The sequence below is a fragment of the Pongo pygmaeus genome, chromosome 1, assembly GCF_028885625.2.
Source record: "Pongo pygmaeus isolate AG05252 chromosome 1, NHGRI_mPonPyg2-v2.0_pri, whole genome shotgun sequence".
NCBI classification, from domain to species: Eukaryota; Metazoa; Chordata; class Mammalia; order Primates; family Hominidae; genus Pongo; species Pongo pygmaeus.
In genome coordinates, this window is record NC_072373.2 from 62,952,070 (window position 1) to 62,972,306 (window position 20,237).

Here is a 20,237-nt window from a genome sequence, read left to right on the forward strand (position 1 = left end):
TTCTCATCCCACCCCAACTCCCACTCTTAGGAGGCGACCTCATCTTCCTTCACTGAGAAAGCAGAAAGCACCAGAGGGAAGTTTCTCATCTTCCCACCATCAAATCTGCATATTTCCCTGCAGGTGCACTTGGGTTCCCCTTCTCCCTGCCACACAGGAGGCAATGTTCCTCCTACTGTTACAGACTTGGCACCACCATGGCTCTCTGGATGCAAAATCCCTCTCCTCAAGGACTTTATTCTGATGGTCACGTCTCTCTTTCCTGAATCATCAAATTTTACTTTCTTTTTTTTCTTTTTTTTTTTTTTTGAGACGGAGTCTCTCTCTGTCGCCCAGGCTGAAGTGCAGTGGCGGATTCTCGGCTCACCGCAAGCTCCGCCTCCTGGGTTCACGCCATTCTCCTGCCTCAGCCTCCCAAGTAGCTGGGGCTACAGGCGCCCGCCACTACGCCGGCTAATTTTTTGTATTTTTAGTAGAGACGGGGGTTTCACCTTGTTAGCCAGGATGGTCTCGATCTCCTGACCTCGTGATTCGCCCGCCTCGGCCTCCCAAAGTGCTGTGATTACAGGCGTGAGCCACCGCTCCCGGCCCAAATTTTACTTTCAACTGGATAATCTAATTGGCAAACTTGTTACAGTCTCTCTGTCGACTCCATATTCCTTTTCCCTGCTATGTCTCCATTTGGATGCTGTGTTTCACTGACAGACTTCTCTGAAGGGTTATTTGCTTACCCTGTATCCAGGAGCCAGCTATCCTCATCACGCATTCCTCCCATCCCATTTACACTTCCTTCTTCTGTCTACCCCCACCACTCCACTGAACCTGCACTAATCAAGACCATTCATTATCTCCAAATTTCCAAATGTAGTGATCACTTTTGCGTCGTCATCTTATTCAACCTCTTTGTTTCCTCTAGAACCACTTTCCCTCCTTTGCTCCCACAACATCACCCTAATCCCTGGTTTTCCATCTAATTTCCTAGTTGCATCTTTGCAGGCTCATTAACAAATGCCACTCTCTTCCTGGAACTCTAGCGTGAGCCATGCCATTCTCACTCCACTTACTGCCTCCTGTAGATGGCTTTTTATCCGTCACATCTGTGCTTCAATTCTATGCCTCAGAGAGCCCTTCCCATTCTCCGCCTTCCCATGATTTTCTCTATCATTGAAGCCCATTTGCTTCCTTTTTATAATTTATTATCTGTTTGTTTGTATACTTATTATCTGTCTCTACTAAGACAGAATGAACTATACCTGCTTTATTCACCCAGGTATGCCCTAAATGTAGCACAGTACCTAGCGTGTAGCTGTTATTAATTAAAACTGACTGAATTAGCAAAGGAATAAATGCATACTACTCAGTGATCAGCAATTCCTGATTGACATTAACATCTGCATTTCTTGACATAGGAGGCAAAATTGGTAAGTGAAAAAGAAGAGTAGATACTATCTAAATAGCTTCATACAATACCTGTTCTTTTTCTAAGTATTAAAAAAATGCATTTTCCTACTCCTACTACTTTTCTAAGTATACTATATGTATTAATAAAATGGTATATAGAAATTATTTTTTCACAGAAACTTAAAATTTATATGAGAGCATTCTTTTCACTGTGATGATAAAAAGTGCTTGAAGATTCTGTTATCTGTTTAAATTACATCTTAGATTGACAAATTGGCTTGGTTGATTAATATCTTATGTATATATTAATATATAATAACAATTAATCAATATTAATTAAGGTATATTAGATGTAATATATGGTGTATTGAATAATTAATGATTTACCTGAATTAATTCATATTGATTATTAATTATATTAATGCATAGGCTATATATTAATACTGTGGTATTAATTCATATAAATAGCTTATTAATGCTTATTAATACATAATATATTGATCAACCAAATCAAGTTTGTCCACCTAAAACATATTTATACAGATTGTAAGAATTTCTGCAAATCGTGAATGAGTCTCACAAATTTGATTCTTTCTTTTATTGCTTTTCATTGACAACAAAGGCATCATTACAGACAGTAATAAAGATGAGAGGGAAAAAATGCATGTAAATATTGTGAAGCTTTATATATATTAAATGTAAATCTCTGGTTGTCACCAGCTCAAAAAGTAAGTACCAAGCGATAGATTATAAGTAAGCATCAAACAGATTTGCAATTAAATCTTTAATTTACCAATAAGCCTCTTTTAAATTAGAATTGTTGCTGTGACAAATCTTCCTAAAATGGGTTAGTGGCATCGTCTTCTAAGAATCAAGGATATAACAGTATTTTAAAGTTATTACCTGAACATGTATTACCATTGATTATTGAAAGTGAACTACAGAAATTTCCTAGTGTTATCTCTTTGAGATCTAAGTTCATGACCTCAGCAAATTTTAAATTCATCCATCTCTTTTTCACGGCAGTTGAATGAAAAGGAAGTTGATAACCTGTTTGAGGTTTGTGGTAGACACAACAGTGGCTTATGGATATTAAGAAATCATAATTATAGATGCAGCAGTCTATACAGAATGGTCCCATAACTGTGTGCATCTTTAGACACTTTTCCCTGATTGCTTTTCAATAAATTCTTACATAATTGCTCCAAATTACTTTTTTCAATACTTTCATAATATTGCATCAAATACTTGTTTTAAAAAGTCCACAAAATGAATTGCCTTTTTGTTTCAAAACTTAAAACACCATTTATCTGCCTCGAGACTATCCTAGGCAGACACTGTCTCTTCTTATAGATCCAAGAATTCTGCAAATATGCTTTTTTCCATAAGGGGTGAACATCCCAGTTTACTGCCTGTGTACTGCATTTAACTTGCTTATCTTGTCAAAACTGTGGGCATAAAAGTACGGGGCAAATAAGAAGTGTGTCAATTTACTGACTGAAATTCAGAAGCCATGTGCTGACCTAATGTTTCTAGTGGCACAGTTGCATCCAGCAGTAAAACCTGACCCAGTATGCATTATTTATTACCACATCATAGTACGTATACTAAGTCAAGTGTATAACTAATGTTGGATTTTACCCCTGAGAAGGAGTATCTGCTTTATCATAAGCTACTGAATTATTTGGAAAGGTAAAATTATATATTTTTTTGTCCAAATGATAAATCCAAGGTCAGAGTAACCATTTTGATACAAATGCTTTATGCCAACTGCCAGGTTTAATAAGAGCCAGAAAGAGCCATAGGTTCTGTGGGTTATACTTAGAAAATTCTAAGAAAAATCTCTACTACCAACCTGAAAGCAAAACATTTGGTAAAATCGGTACTTTTTACATAACTCATGAAATGTGTTTATTTTGTATTTTTAGATAAAATGTAATATATTTTATTTTTTTAAAGTAGTATACATACTACTGTACAAAATACTATATAGTTCCAAAATTGCACAACCTCCTCTATTATGTCAATCAGTAATCAAGTTATAAGGGCAGAACAATTGAGTTATTATGGAAACATGCACCAGGAGAGTGGACTTCCTGGGCCTTCTCTAATAATTTTTCTGATGTTAACTCCAATAGAAAGAGTGTGACAACCTCAAATAATACACATTAAAACTAAAAATATAAACCAATATATTTAAACACTTAAATACATCAAAATGGAAATCATAAGGCAGACATTAAAAAAAAGAAAAAAACATTTCAACAGCTCTTTTTCACATCTGTAAAAATGTGGATAGTAATACCTGTACTGCTAACTTATACAGTTATTGTGGAAATAAAGTTTATAACCATCTCTTTATCAACCACAAAGCCTGTGAAAATAAAAAAATACTGGGCCTCTGATTTTTTTTTCAAACTAGATAATGAGAAAACAGCTTGTAAATTAAATAACAAAACAAAAACCTAAGCAAGTATAAGCTGAGTATCATAAATACATGAGTTTTCTGTACTGTAGAAGAATACATATTATGGACATTTGTTTACTAATTCAAAGCACACTGTTACCTAAAATACCGATTTTTTTTCTGAAGACTCCAGAAGTCAAGCAAATGAAGAGGAAGACTGGGGAAAAGGAAGCAGTTGATTCATAACTGCATATGCCAAAAAGGAGTGGGAAGAAAAATGAGAGCCAATTTGGTCTATTATCTTCAATGGAGAGTGATGGCTAAACCCTGATGCTGATAACTTTCAGCGTCAGGTGTCTGCAGAGTTTCTCTAAGCTCATTTGAATTCATTTAATAAGTGATTAGACTGGTAGGGTAGCTTTACAAATCTGCTTATGGTGAGCATTGAGTTGTTTATGCTTATTTCATTTTTTGTATAAGGAAAGGTAAACTGTACTTTCAAGGTATGTTGTAAGATTTGCACTAAGAATCACAAAAAGAATCAAAAAACTTAGAATCACATAGCAAGAGTAGCAAATATATAATGCATCCTTTATTAACAGGCAAGTAATGGTATCAGAGGACCAGAATGACCTCTGCTCTATTTACTGTCTTCTTTGGAAAGAACTCCAGAACCAACCTTTAGGTTCCCCCAACTATTTATTGCCCTAATAGTCAAGGGGTAGAAGACAGAGTTGGCCAGAACTGAAGTTCATTTTCTCTAAATTGGTTGTTCACAACTAAGAATATTATTTTCCTCACAAAACTTTTTTTTTTTTTTAATAAGAAACAAAGTCTTGCTCTATCACCCAGGCATGAGTGCAGTGTGTGGTCATAGCTCACTGCAGCCTCAAACTCCTGTGTTCAAATGATCCCCCTGCCTCAGCCTCCCAAATTGCTGGATTACAGATGCATGCCACCATATCCAGCTGATTTTTTCAAAATTTTAAATAAAATTTTAATTAATCTTGCTATGTTGACCAGGCTGGTCTCAAACTCTTGGGCTCAAGCCTGCCAAAGTGTTGGGATTACAGGTGTAAGCCACTGCACCCAGCCTTACAAAACTTAAACAGTCATCATACCCCTCTTAGTCCTAACTATATCTTCTTTACATTATTCAGGCCAGGATGTCTCTGGGGCTGGGTTTTGGCCATTATCTCTGAGCCCTCCAGTTTTCCCATCGTTTGTAAACTATTAGTCTATGAGAATAAAAAAATAATTTGCTCTTATTTTTCTACGTATTCTCACCCATTTTTAAGGGAAAGGTTTCAGGAAACACTAAAAATAACCCTCCAAAAATGAGAAAAACAATGTTTATAGAAGTTCTACTTCCAGTTCCAAATTTCATCTATATTGTTAAGACTTTTAATATTCTTCAGAATTACTGAGGACCCCAAAAGGGCTATGATTATGTAAGTTATATCCATTAATATCTATCATATTTGAAATTGAAACAGAAAAATTTTAAAAATCACATTGAAAGAGGCAATTCACAAACGTAGACATATAAGTGGCCACTATGAAAGCTGCTCAACTTTGTTCAAGAAAGAAATGTAAATTTAAACAAGATACCATTTTCATATATCAATTATCCAAGTTGTTGGATTTGTTGTCATTTGCTCTGTTTGATGATGGCACCCAGTATTGACATAGAAAACTCTACTCTCTTATATTTCTCATAAATGGATACCATATTCCTCAAGAGCAAAATGTCAAAAATAATCACTAGCATTCCATGAGATTTTGCTATATATTTTAAAGAATCCTCAAAATACCCAACTATTATCATTTCTATTTTACAGTTGAGAAGACAACATTTTAAGGAGATAAAGTAATTGGATTATCGTCTCACAACTTGTAAGTAGTAAAATCTTGGTTAGAACCTAGAAAATAAACTTTTAAGAATCTACCATAAGGAAATAAACAAAAATTTATACAAACATCTATATAAAAGGTCCTAGATGAAATATTATTTATAATAGTGGAAAATTGTTATCAATCTAAATATCCAACAATTATTTATAATAGTGGAAAACTATCTAAATATCCAACAAGATATAATTGGCCAAAACAACCTATATACAGACTAAAAATTTCATAAAGTAAGAACCATACTCTTTTGCTCATGGATAGATTGCCATTACTTGCATTACACACAGTAGGGACTTAATAATATTTGTTAAATATGTGAATACAAAATAATTCATGATTATTAAAAAATCATGTTTTAATAATGTATTTCATGAATGAGGGAGAAGCACGTTACAAAACAGCATGAACAGTGTGATCACAATTTTGTAAAACTACATGTACATATTGAAACATATCTAGATGTATAAACATGTATATACATGAACTTCTTGTCTGTCTCTTTGCTGATGCATACTGGGTACTCAATAGATATTTGTTGATTGAATCAATGATAGAATTACATTTTAAAAGTAACTTGGGGGAAATAATAGGTAATATTTTCTTTTTCTTCCTTGCAATTTTCTATATTTAATGAAATTTTGAACAGTGAGTGTGATTTATCTTTATAATAAACAATAGTATTATAAAAACTAATCATTCTGGGAAATGTCATTAGGAATTTTGGAATAAAAGTAGTAAATATAGACACCCCACAATCCAATAAAAAATAACTTGCATCTGATTTTCTTACTATGTTTCACTTACTGCATTCAGCAATAAAAACAATGGAGTTACAGAAAAATGTCAAGCGTAATATTGTACAGTTAATTATTATTGGGGTTGAGTCTAGAACCTAGGTCACTTGGTTTCAGGCAAGCAGTTTTTTCCATTACACCAAGTTGCTTGGAGTTCTAGAATACCAATGAATAAATGACTATGTGGGTGCTGCAATATCCACTGTTAGTTCCTTACTTATAAGTAAAATGATTTTCTAATTAATCATTTTATATTATCAGAAAATTCCAAAGTTCTAAGAAATACTGCATTTTCATGTAATATGAATTGTCTTTGGGGATTTGGGAACTTCTTAAAGGTGTTTTTAAATTTGTGTGTGTTGGAATGGCATAATGTGCATTATTCTAGGGAGGGGTCCATACCGGTCACAAGATTATAAAAATGTCTTTGATGGAACAAAAAAAAAAGAAAGAAAAAGAAAAGAAAGAAAAAATGAAAAAGAAAGAAAGAAAGAGAAAGAGAGAAAGAAAGAAAGAAAGAGAGAGAAAGAAAGAAAGAGAGAAAGAAAGAAAGAAAGAAAGAAAGAAAGAAAGAAAGAAAGAAAGAAAGAAAGAAAGAAAGAAAGAAAAAAGAAAAAGAAAGAAAGGAAGGAAGGAAGGAAGGAAGGAAGAAGGAAAGAAAGAAAGAAAGAAAGAGAAAGAAAGAAAGAAAGAAAGAAAGAAAGAAAGAAACAAAGAAAGAAAGAAAGAAAGAAACAAAGAAAGAAAGAAAGAAAGAAAAAGAAAGTTAAAAATAACTAAAGCTATACAATCTGGAGCAAGGAGGAAAAAACTGATGGTAAATAAAACCAAACGAGAGGAAAGGGAAACACAACTAATTCTGTCTTCCTCTTTTTTATTCCTGGAACGTAATTTTAATACGTAGATGATTCGATTTTATGACTGCTTTCTAAGTACCAGCACTAGAAAAGATAATGGGTTAAAAACATAAGCCAAATAACCTCTATGGAATGAACATTTTCAGTTGCTAAAAATCTATTTAATAATTTTTCTTTTCCTAATTATATGTAAATGCAAAACACTTCAGAATAGCTTACCTTTTTTTTTTTTTTTTTTTTTTTTTTGAGACAGAGCTTCGCTGTTTTCACCCAAGCAGGAGTGCAATGGTGCAATCTTGGCTCACTGCAACCTCCACCTCCCGGGTTCAAGCGATTCTCATGCCTCAGCCTCCCAAGTAGCTGGGATTACAGGCACCTGCCACCATGTCCAGCTAGTTTTTCTATTTTTAGTAGAGATGGGGTTTCACCACGTTGGCCAGGCTGTTCTCGAACTCCTGCCCTCAAGTGATCCACCCGCCTCGGCCTCCCAAAGTGCTGGTATTACAGGCATGAGCCACTGCACCCAGCCAGAATAACTTACTTTTTAAAAATACGTTAAAAAGATGCAATGTCTTATCTCAAAAAATATGCTTCCCCTAAGGGAAGTTTGTAAAACTCCTTTGAGCAAATGCACATTAAACACTTCTCTATGCATTTCACAATTATTGCTTAATTTAAAATTTAACTCTTCCGGAGCTAATGAAAGAAGTAAATACCTGTTTCTTATCCCAACCTCTAATTTGATTGGCAAGGTGTAGGAACCTGTAGAATGCAACTTTAAAATTCTTAACAGAGCTTGTTTCACTACAATCCTCTACAAATATCCCTTGAGCCACAATTCCAAATTTAAACAAAGAGAAACAAAAATACAAATCTTCTTTGAACCCAAATTATATTGGCAAATATAACTTTAGCATTGACATCCATTCAAACAGTATGCCTCTAATACTCTCCATCTGCCTTAGCTAAATAAATGCTGACATCACCGACCCATATGAGGAGTATTTCTTGTTCTGGTTTTGGAGGTGAATTTATTTTTAAGACTAAAATGATTATAAATTGTAGGAGACAGATACATTCATCCACTGATACTTCAAAGTCAAATACCTTTTTTTTTCTGTTTTTTTTTTTTTGGAAACAAAATTACTAAAATATCCACACTCAAAATTTATGTAATTTGATCAAATCTTTTCAAGTATCTAGTTTTGAGCTTTTTTTTTTTCTCCTGGCAAGCCAAGTAACTTAGGGGAAGGGTGGATCATCAGAACACCAGTCCGTTTTCAGTTAATTTTTCAATAATCCTTTCTTTCGCATAATTCTGCAAAATATTGACTAGCCAGGAAAGCGTCCCATAAGTAACCAAAATGACCAATTTTTTAGAAATTAAAAGTTAAATGAGTCAACAAAGTCGCTAAAGATCGCTAGGGCTGTCAAACAGCACAGCATGCTGCTGCTCAAGTTTGGGGATCAGTAACCATTGGGTGTTATCACGTGGAACGCTAATAAGCGCCACCTCACCGCCGTTTTGAATGCTAACTTTCTGGGACTCCAACCCAAAGAAACACCTTAATCTTTGACTCCACAGTGCATTTAGATCCAGGAAGGCAAATCTTCGTGGGTTAGAAGAAAATTGAGGTCCCTAATCTGTGTTTCATTTCAAAACGCAGAGGACATGCTGACTTTTTAAAGCAGCGAGGTTTCCCCTCTGTCCTTTCTTCCTTCCAAGTAAACTACCAAGTAAAAGCTAAGGAGGGCGGGAGAGAGAAGTGGAGCAGAGGAAGAATAAATATATTGCTTACAGTTCCCAGGGTTACCTGAGAATCTTCAGGCTCCTCAATGCCTCTAGCTTTCAGTCAGGATCCTTTTTCAGCTCCGGATTTAGAGAAAGTCTTATCCTGGGTAGGAGGGGCTAAAATGTGGGCTGGTCTCCTTGCGCTTTTGCAGATGTTTTAAGGTGGAATTAAAGGGGAAGAGGGAGAACGCTCTCTTCTCATAGAAGCTAATATTGTAAATGTAAATGCTTAGTTATTAGAACCAAGAGTTTGAAGTCAGAAAATATGTTTAAATAATATGTAAATTAACCAGTCCTAAATTCCATGAGTGCTGTTGTGGATTTCTGCGTGTGTGATATGTGTGTGTGTGTGTGTGTGTGTGTGTGCGCGCGCGTCTGAAATTGCTACTTGTCCTTAAGTAGTAACTACTTCCTCCTTTTTTTCCAAAGGAGAACAAAATTGAGAAGACAGTGAATAACCTAGAGCATTTTTGCATTATTTAAAAAGGCAAAGTTTATAACAAACCCCAAATATAAAAATGTACATTTTTTTAAAATGAGTAACAGACCACTTTAAAAATCAAATCTGTTCAAATATTTCCACTCCACACTCAGAACACCTGTGTTGATAATAATTTCTTTGTAAATTTAAGATTAAAGGCATACCAAATAATGTAATATATATGTTGAGATTTAGGGAAGAAAATGAAATCAGGTTGAATTCCAGATTTGCAATGTAAATCCAAATACCTTATAGCACTGTAATGAAGAAGGTGCACTGTTTAAATGTACCCAAATTCCATGAGAATCAATTCATGTCTTTAAAGATTGACATGTTCATTTAGTATATCTTGTTTTTCAAACACAGGATCTTCTTTTTGCCTTTAATTAAATACTGAACTCACTCTCCTAACTCTCTTACAACATTTTCAAAGAATATAATTTCATTAAATCTTCTGGAATATCTGCTTTCTGTAGCCCAACATTCAACTCTTATTTGTTTTTATTTTTTTCCCCTAAATTCAACCTGACATATTATAAATCTCTCCTTGAAAAAAAAAAAAGCCAGTAATGTCTTTTTTAGGAAGGATAGATTTACAATAAAAATTTTTCGGGCCGGGCACGGTGGCTCACGCCTGTAATCCCAGCACTTTGGGAGGCCAAGGCGGGCAGATCACGAGGTCAGGAGATCGAGACCATCCTGGCTAACAGGGTGAAACTCCGTCTCTACCAAAAATACAAAAAATTAGCCGGGTGTGGTGGCGGGCGCCTGTAGTCCCAGCCACTTGGGAGGCTGAGGCAGGAGAATGGCGTGAACCCGGGAGGCGGAGCTTGCAGTGAGCCAAGATTGCGCCACTGCACTCCAGCCTGGGCGACAGAGTGAGACTCCGTCTCAAAAAAAAAAAAAAAAAAAAAAAAAAATTCTCTTTCCAAAGAAATCCTTGAATTTCTAGAAAGGAGGTGTACGTTAAATAGAGGAGCAGAGAGCACACTGGTAGTTTTCATCTCTTTCCCCCAGACACAACTGGTGAAAGAAAGAATCTATACTGCAGGGCATGTTCATTCTAAGACTCTGATAAAAAAGACTCCCTGGAAAAGCAGCTTCACAGTGCTTATAGAGCACAAAAAAAGTGCTCTAGTGCTTTTTTGATAACAAAAATTATAGCTCTCAATATTTCCAGATGATATCCAATAGTGTGTCATGCATTAAAGATAAAAAAATATTTAAACGCTTTTAAAGAAAATGTCATTATATGTCATGGTTAGGGTTAAAATACACGGGCAGAAGTTTGTCTCTTTCCCGCCTTACTAAACGAGGCTGATTTATCTCCACCTTTATAATGAATAAAGGCTGCTGCAGGTATGTCTTCTCCTCTCTGGAATCAGTGCAGACCAAATCCCATTTACCGATTTTGTGGTTCTATGGCCTCCTTATCTCATCTATTTTGGCTCACTACTTGTGATCTCATTGTTCACACAGACCCCTAGGTGGACAGTACAAGTTCAGATTTGCCATCTTCACTTTGTCCAATTTCCTCCAAAAATATTTTCAGCATTGACTTGCTGGCTTCAAAAACCTCTGCTTCCACCTTAGGTAAGATAGGCCCTGACTTCCATAGCATGCTTCAGTCTGTAGGATCAATTCGGTCTGAAGACCCCTCTTCACTTGATTTGTCCATCAACAAAGATTAGTCATCTGGGATCCATCTGAAACTGAGCAATATCATAGCAGCTTCTCTGAATCCAGTTCTACCATTTGCACTATTTCCAGCTAATAAGTTTCATGCAGTTTGCTAGTAATTTTCCACATCTTTAAAATTTTAGAAAGAGAATAATAAACTAAGAACTAGATAAGTAATCAAAAGGAACAACCCCAAAACTGGCCAAATTAACTAACAAAGAACACCTACTTGTCAAAAGCCATGGCTCAAAAACCCCAGGGGGGTTGGGAGGGGGAACCCTGATGTTTGTATGATTGATTTTTCTTTCTTTCTTTTTTTTAATTTTACTTTAAGTTCTAGGGTACATGTGCACAACGTGCAGGTTTGTTACATAGGTATACATGTGCCATGTTGGTTTCCTGCACCCATTAACTCGTCATTTACATTAGGTATTTCTCCTAATGCTATCCCTCCCCCTGCCCCTCATCCCACGACAGGCCCCCGTGTGTGATGTTCCCCTTCCTGTGTCCATGTGTTCTCATTGTTTAATTCCCACCTGTGAGTGAGAACATGTGGTGTTTGGTTTTCTGTACTTGTGATAGTTTGTTCAGAATGATGGTTTCCAGGTTCATCCATGTCCCTGCAAAGGACATGAACTCATCCTTTTTTATGGCTGCATAGTATTCCATGGTGTATATGTGCCACATTTTCTTAATTCAGTCTATCATTGATGGACATTTGGGTTGGTTCCAAGTTTTTGCTATTGTGAATAGTGCCACAATAAACATATGTGTGCATGTGCCTTTATAGTAGCACAATTTATAATCCTTTGGGTATATACCCAGTAATGGGATGGCTGGGTCAAGTGGTATTTCTAGTTCTAGGTCCTTGAGGAATCGCCACACTGTCTTCCACAATAGTTGAACTAGTTTACATTCCCACCAACACTGTAAAAACGTTCCTATTTCTCCACATCCTCTCCAGCATCTGTTGTTTCCTGACTTTTTAATGATCGCCATTCTAACCGGTGTGAGATGGTATCTCATTGTGGTTTTGATTTGCATTTCTCTGATGACCAGTGATGATGTGCATTTTTTCATGTGTCTGTTGGCTGCATAAATGTCTTCTTTTGAATGATTTTTCTTTCTTTATGCAGAGCTGTTTTCTGTTATCTTTTTTACTATTTCCAATTCACCTATCTTGTGCTCTAACTATATGAAACTGCTTTGTTTCCAATAAACTTGAGCAAGGGTAATGAGATAGTATATGAGAGTTAAATCTGGATAGAAAATGAAGATGATTAGCCAGCATAGGGTACTAAGAGAGAGTTGAATAGGGAATCTAATCCAGATTGCAGGTAAAATCAGAAAATGGCTACCAATCAACTAATTTACTTATGATAATGTATCCTTCTATTCCACAGGCTATGCTTGAGTCTTCTGGTCCAAATGTATTTACAATAAAATAATAAGTTGATATTTTTGCTACTTATTTGTATCTGTGAATATAATTAACATGAATCATTTCTCTTTTTAGGTATTAACAAAATCAATCAGGTTAGTAAAATAGCAAGTCACAGAAAATGATTTTCTCACCTTGTCAAGTTTTCTGGCATCCCACTAATTGACCTCTACCTTTCATTCAAACTAACACAGAGACTATTCTCCTTGCACATCGTTTCCCTAAATTCCACTAGAATAATCCTACTCAACCTGCAAGGCTTAGCTCAAGTACTATCTTGTCTAGAAAATTTCCCTACTCTTTTTTCCCTGTCCAGCAGAATTCATTATTCTACTTGTATGAGAATGCTCATTAGAGCACTGACCATGTATTATACTTGGCTATACAAGAAAAAAAAATTTTATATTCCATCAGGGCACGAAGCAAGTCTTTTTCATTTTAAGAAACCATCTTTTCACCTGAAGTTTATAACACATTAGGAGCTCAATGGATGTTTGTTGAATATGTTTTCCATGACATCAGGGTCAAAGATATCTTAAACCTGACACCCTAAATAGCACTCTACCTGCCACTGCCATCTCCATCATTACTAAAGAATAGACATTTTATTTTTTTAATACCCTCCAATCCACACTCACACTGATAAATTACTGACAATATAAAACTAACAAGAAGTAAGGGTGAAATGGACCCTAATTAAAATGTATTTACCATGAATTTAAAAATCAGATGATACGATGAAACTACAGTTCTCAGGAGAGTGTATCTGTGAACAATAAGACCTATATTTTATAGCTAAATATCTACTAGTAGTTACACCTACATTTGCAAAGATCTTTTGACCTAAACAACGGAAGCAATACTTTTCTCTTACTTTGAATTGAATTCATTAAACAAATTATTACTGCTTAACTAAACTTTTCCCTCCTTTTTTAATACATTAGGAAAACTATGACAAATAAAGTACTACTAATATTGACTGTTACTCTTTATATAGAGCCTATAATGGACCAGGTACTTGTGTTAGTACTACATTTGTTGTATCACTAACCATTATATTCATGAAATGAGACATTATTATCTTTATTTAGAATCTCGACATTCAGTAAGCATATAAAATTTGTAGTGAGGCTGGGATTTTAGTCAAGTCTCTCCAACTCCAAAGCCCACAATTTTTCTAGTATATCACACTGTCTCATAGCAAGTTTTGTTTGGCCATCTTTTCAGCCTTGTCCCAAGTCAACCAAATCTCTGACTGTTAGGGAACAGTGGTAGTGGAGTTACTAATAGGTAATTAAAGCCTCCATTATCCTAAGCGCCCAGGCTAGGAACCTTCTACTATTCTCTTCCACATCAGCAATGGTCACAGTCTTGCCCCTTTTCTTCCTTCAACCCACCCAACTCCTTGATTTATCTTCTGGTTTCTATCTTCACATTTTTATATCTGCATTTTCCTGTCCATTTTACTATCAAAATATTAACTTGTACTCTTGCTTTACTATTACTTACATACACTCCATAAGATCTTTACTCCTGCATCTCCTTTTCAGTCTTAAAATCATCTTAGGCTTCACTAACAGATAGACATTCCTACAATTCAGGTCATTTCACTATCCTACCCATACCATCCACTTCTCTGTACTACGTATTGATTTATATTACTACAGTTTAAAAATACCTCTTTTCCTTTTGCAGATGAAGTAGAAGTAAAAATTAAATCAGAATACTCTCAGATTTTATCACAAATTACAAATAGTCATACCGTCAACAGTAAATGTGACTTAACACACACTAGAAAATTTTGGCTACAGACAACCATGTTCAGGACCTTTTGATAAAACTGAGTTGTCCTAATTCATTTTACCTACTTGTGGCAATAATTTTACACATCATTTTCTGCTCTCTAAGAGTCCTCTAAATTTGGTAAAGCAAATGCATGTCTAGTTTTAGTAATTCTGTAGGAATGGGCACGAGCTCAATTACTCACCTCAGAAACTGACTGGCAGGCACTTTGCAGGGTTTTAAAAATACTTGTGCTCTTGGAATTTAAATGTACTGACGACAGTGAGAAAGGCAGAGCCTGTGTCCTTTGCTTTGAGGTAATCCTGAGTAGGAAGAATTACTGCTAAGTGAATTTCCAGTGCCTCCCTTGTAGCTGAGCTCTGATAGATGTCAGTAGAGAATTTTTATAGAACATTTGGTTGTCTAGGGCTAAGATAATAAAACTATTCCTATACTTATATTTATAAAACCAATGACTGAGCAGCTTCAAAAGCTCTTTGCTACTTGATTCCCATAATAAATCTCCTCTTATATGTGTGTGTGTGTATGTATATGTGTGTGTATATGTACATATATATTCTATTGGTTATGATAGAATGTGTGTGTATGTGTATGTGTATGTGTATATATATATTCTATTGGTTATGAATATATATATTCTATCGGTTATGATTCCCTAGAAAACCCTAATACACCTATTGAGATATTCTTACATCCCAGAAAACAGTAAGATAGTCCAAGAACTGAATTTAAAATAAAAGATGAATATCCTAAAGAGTTGCCTATTCATTTTTGCTTAAACTTGCTACAGTTAAGGAAAGCACTGTAATGTCAGATAATATTGTGATTTATCACTAAGACATTAAAAAGAGGTTATGATTCTTTTCCTCTAAATCAGTCTAAAATGACAAACTCCCTTTCCCTTGGCTCTCTAAATAGTTCCATTTTCCTTAATAGCCATTCTGATATTTGTATTAAACATGGGTAGCAAGGTTTAGGTTATGTACAATCATTTATTTTGGAATGTTCCACCAACTCTCACACAGTATTCTCTTTGGATATGATATTTGCTTAATAAATATTACCCATTCACCCAATAAATGATTTGTTTATTTGATCATTTATTCACAGTGATGTTTAAAAGCCTGTGATAGGAAAACCTTTAGAATTTTGTAATGTGTCCTCTGCTTCTACGTCCTCAAAGAGTCAGATGTGAGTGCTTAGGGAAGTCCTCCTAGTATATAAGTGACATATACTGGAACTGTATGTGACCTCTGGGATAAGCTAGGGTTATAGGTCAGGTCCTGGCAGCATGGCCACAGCCTACAGTGTTACCATTCCACTATAAAAAAATAGGAAACCATTGGCTCTAAGAAGGTAGGTGATTTATCCAAAATTAAACATCAGAGGAGGACAAACCAAGCCTTTGACTTCAATTTACTTATCTCTTTCTATAGCCATTTCCCATTGCCTACTCACAAATAAATTAATTGAACATTAGAAGTCAAAGCTTCCAAGCAAATAGGAAATGGAAAATAAAAGCTAGGAGTTTTTATCTACACGTACTTTGTTTTGTTTCCTGATAAGGTTTTTTAAAATTTATATTAGAAATGTAACAAACTCATTGCTAAACATTTTGAAAATGAATGTACCAATTTTGTGTTTCATTCTTGTGTCTATGTGTATTTTTTTCTTTCTCCATTCCAAATCATGACTTTATGTTCCATTGTCAAGGAATCTTTTTAGTTTGTACAACTACTGCAGCGCCCTGTACAAAACATGGAGATTATTACACTCTCCTTCCAACTTCCCACCATCGTCCTTCCCAATTATGTTTGCATAGCCCAAATTCTTATGGAGAATTATGAGAAGAAGCAAAACACTCAGGCAAGGTAGGAAGGATTCAGGCGATTCCTGTATTTAGACTCAGTATCAGCAACCCTTATTCCTCACATTAACAGCAGGTAGCAAGACTTCTGAGGAATGGCTACCTGGCCACATGGTAGAAGATAATTTGTATAAGATTGATGAAACAGATACTTGATTTAGAATTAGGAATTTAGTGCTTTATACATGGTAATGCAAAATATTACATAGTAGTATGTAATATATAGGAGTATATAATGTATAGTAATACATAATACATAGTAATGCATAAGTATAACATAGCAATACATATTAAGTATGTATTTAGTAAGATTTATAAATACTTAATCTTCAAATTGCCACTTACCTTATAAAATAATGCCTTACTAGGAAAGTCAGTTTATTCTTACTGGGAAACAATTTTACCACATGAAAATTTGAAGAACTATTTGAGGAGAAATGAAGAGATTTTGGATTACAAAATGTATGGTGTCCATGGTAACATTGGACTATATTTGCAGGAGTTCCCAAGACTCATGCTTGGTGCAGAGGTAGGAGAATAGTTCTTAAATTTCAAGGCATGATATGGCTTGAGCATGGATCTACCATTAGTAACCAGCGTATTACCAAACCAGAAGATTCGATTCAAATGTTTGAGGCTTTACAAGATCCACAAGACACTTGCACAGCTTGGGGAAATTGAAGGGGAAAGAAGTTTCAATAATGCCTGAAATTAAACTTCCTAGCCAGATGGGGGTTAGGAGCAGTTTAACTTTGACTTATCAAAAGAAATGTGGCATTTCTTCATCTTGTGCTAGAATAGAAGTCATACCCATTGTATCTAGTTACATAAGAGAAAGATAATTTTAAAAATCACATATCCCACCACCCAAATATAACAACAGTTAGCGTTTTGTTGTCTATAATTTTTTTTTTAAAATTTATGCTGGTAGATATAATTTTGATAGGAGTATACACTATTTTGTCATCTTTGTTTTTCTCTATTCACAGTATGTTGGAAACATCTCCAAGACCATCAAATATTGTTAATGGTTGTATAATATTACAGTGTGTGGACACACAATAATTTATTAAAGACTCACTTATTTTAAGGTGTTATACTGTTTTCAACCTTTTCACTTTTGCAAACAAAACTTTGATAAACATTTTTTAACAATCTCAGCTCAAGTCCACAATGAAGTGAAAAGGCAAGGCCGGGCGTGGTGACTCATGCCTATAATCCCAACACTTTGGGAGGCCGAGACAGGCGGATCACAAGATTGGGAGTTCGAGACTAGCCTGACCGCCATGGTGAAACCCCATCTCTACTAAAAACACAAAAATTAGCTGGGCATGGTGGTGTGTGCCTGTAACCCCAACTACTCAGGAGGCTGAGGCAGGAGGATGGCGTGAACCCGGGAGGCGGAGCTTGCAGTGAGCCAAGATCACGCCACCGCACTCCAGCCTGGGTGACAGAGCGAGACTCCATCAGAAAAAAGAAAAAAAAAAAAAGGAAAGAAAGAAAGAAAAGAAAAGGCAAGCTTCAATGTGAGAAGTCATTAGAACATTAACATTTTTACGTCTCCTTGTAGAAAGCAGCCTGGATCATGCAAATGGAAGAAGATTCTGGACATCCAAAGGAACCTGGGTAGAAAGGGAGGATTGGATGCAAGAACAGGGAGAATGAACATAGAGGAGAATAGCAACCATTTATTAATGGTCTGGAAAACATATTTATTCTCATTTAATTTTCAATTGCACTGCAGCAAGTTATTATCTACATTTTACAAATGAGGCCTAAAATGATCAAATTGCCTAAGTTAATTTACAAAGTGTTAAAACAGAGATCTAAACTCAAGTTTTCCTGGTTTCAAAGCCCATGATGTTTGTTTGCTTGTTTCCATCACCATTTTGAGTTAAGCAGGACTTAACTCAATAATAACAGTGTTCATGCAGTTTTAAAATATGTAACGAATGATGAACGAAGCAAGAAGTTTAAGCTTCTGAAAAAAACTGTTCTTGGTATACTAGTAAGAGATGTGCTTGTCTTACTCTTCTACAGGTTAATATTAAATTCACAAACCCTCTTAAACCTGCTTTATGCAGAGATGGCATTACATTTTCCTGTTACCAAAGCTCTCTTCCACCAGAGGAACGAACGAGGAACAAAGTTAAAAGGGAATCATTACTCATCAACTTTTCTTATAACCTATTCTCTTCACTTCTATTTGTAAAGACAAAAATATAATGCCTACTAAATGAAACAAACATGTTTTCAGAAATGTTCACTTGATCATTATTTTCTAAATAGTTTCAATCTAAATGAATATATACGCAGTCATTTTATTTTATGTGTATGTTCTTTAGAAAAATTACAAGTCAGGGAAGTCTTAAAATAGGAGGTTTTCAGTTTCTGTTCCTATTCTGAGGCCACGTTCAGCATCTTTTTATGAAAACATAATGACTCATGAGAGTGGTCATCAAGGCATTCTGCTGGGATATATTTCCAAAGCTAACAGCCATCATGCAAAGGAATACTCGCTGAGAAACATCTGCCCTCTTTTAATGAATAAGCAACTATTAATAATATGGCTTCTTCATGAATAGGGAGGTTAAGCCTCCTTCTAGTCTATCCTAAACAGCTCAGCTGTGGAATTAAGGCATATTTCAAGCTCTTTAAGTGACTTTGGGGATGCTTGGTTCACAGGTGAAGGCTGTACCAATTTTCATCCCATCTCTGCTATAGTTAGAGCTGGGACTACAAAATTTAGTAACTGTGACATTATTTATGTGACAAAATGTTATAAGTTTGTGGACAAACTAGAAAAATGAGAAAAATCATATATGCAATAATAATATTAACTGTCCTTTCAGAGGAATTCTAAGGTTTACCATTTATTGTGAGATTATGGACTTAAACATTGGTGTTAAAATAGCATTCCAAATTTGTATATTAATTATTTTGTTTTTGTTTATTAGTGGGTGAAGGAGGGAAGAGATCTCCTGATCCCTGATATCCAAAAGTCTGGGAGTCATGGCTTAAAACCTTTTTTCAGAAGAGCTAGGAAACTTTTACTCTCTTAAAACTCTTTTTGCAGTACAAATGTTTTCAACCTCTTAAGGAGTGTGATCATCAAGAAGGAAGACTTCGTTAGATTGCATAATAATGTGATAAATCATTATCCCAAACTTCCATTTGCTGTCTCTTCTGTTAATACAATCTGCCAGACAGCATTCCCTTACTGCCCAGATTTAGAGCAATCCGACATATTTTTCATCACACACACACACACACACACACACACACAGACACACACACACACAGGCTCCCCTCTTTTCCTCATTTTCCCTCCATATCTTTTTCTAACAGTAGGCAATATGGTCACCATCACTTTAGTACACAAATATCTTGTCACTTTCCTTCCATGACTCGCCAATTCCTTTAACATGGTCTCAAAATATCTGGGCCCATCCTGATTCAAGTCAGCCTCACCTGTTTCTCCTTACTCCAAGGCAATACTGTACTTCTTTCAATTTCAAAAGCATCTCATACTCTTTCCTGTCTAATTACTTTCACACATAGCCCATTCCTTTCCCACCATCTCTGCCTTGCTGATACCTGCTTGACTTTCAATTTTCAATTTAAAAGTCACTTCCTCCTGAAAGGTCTTAACATGTCAACATCCCCCTTTCCTCTGCCCAAAGTCTAGCTTCTGTCCTTTTGTTCCATTTCACCTGTAATTCTCCATCTTAAAACTTCCTATCACTTATGCAACACTTACATTTCCTACCAGTTTTATAGACTAGACAATAAGCTCTGGGAGG

At 35.4% G+C, this 20,237-nt stretch overlaps 1 protein-coding gene across 2 annotated transcripts in view; it reads right to left on the reverse strand.

The window, feature by feature from the left end:
• Window positions 1-9,288, reverse strand: part of PLA2G4A (phospholipase A2 group IVA) — a 166,459-nt gene extending 157,171 nt beyond the window's left edge. Inside the window, exon 1 of one of the 2 annotated variants that reach the window (XM_054450808.2) lies at window positions 9,185-9,288. The gene's annotated coding sequence lies outside the window, so the exon portion shown is untranslated. Of the gene's footprint in view, window positions 1-9,169 lie in introns of both variants that reach the window. The other variant, XM_054450818.2, reaches the window with a different exon arrangement.
• Between the last annotated feature and the right edge of the window lie 10,949 nt (window positions 9,289-20,237).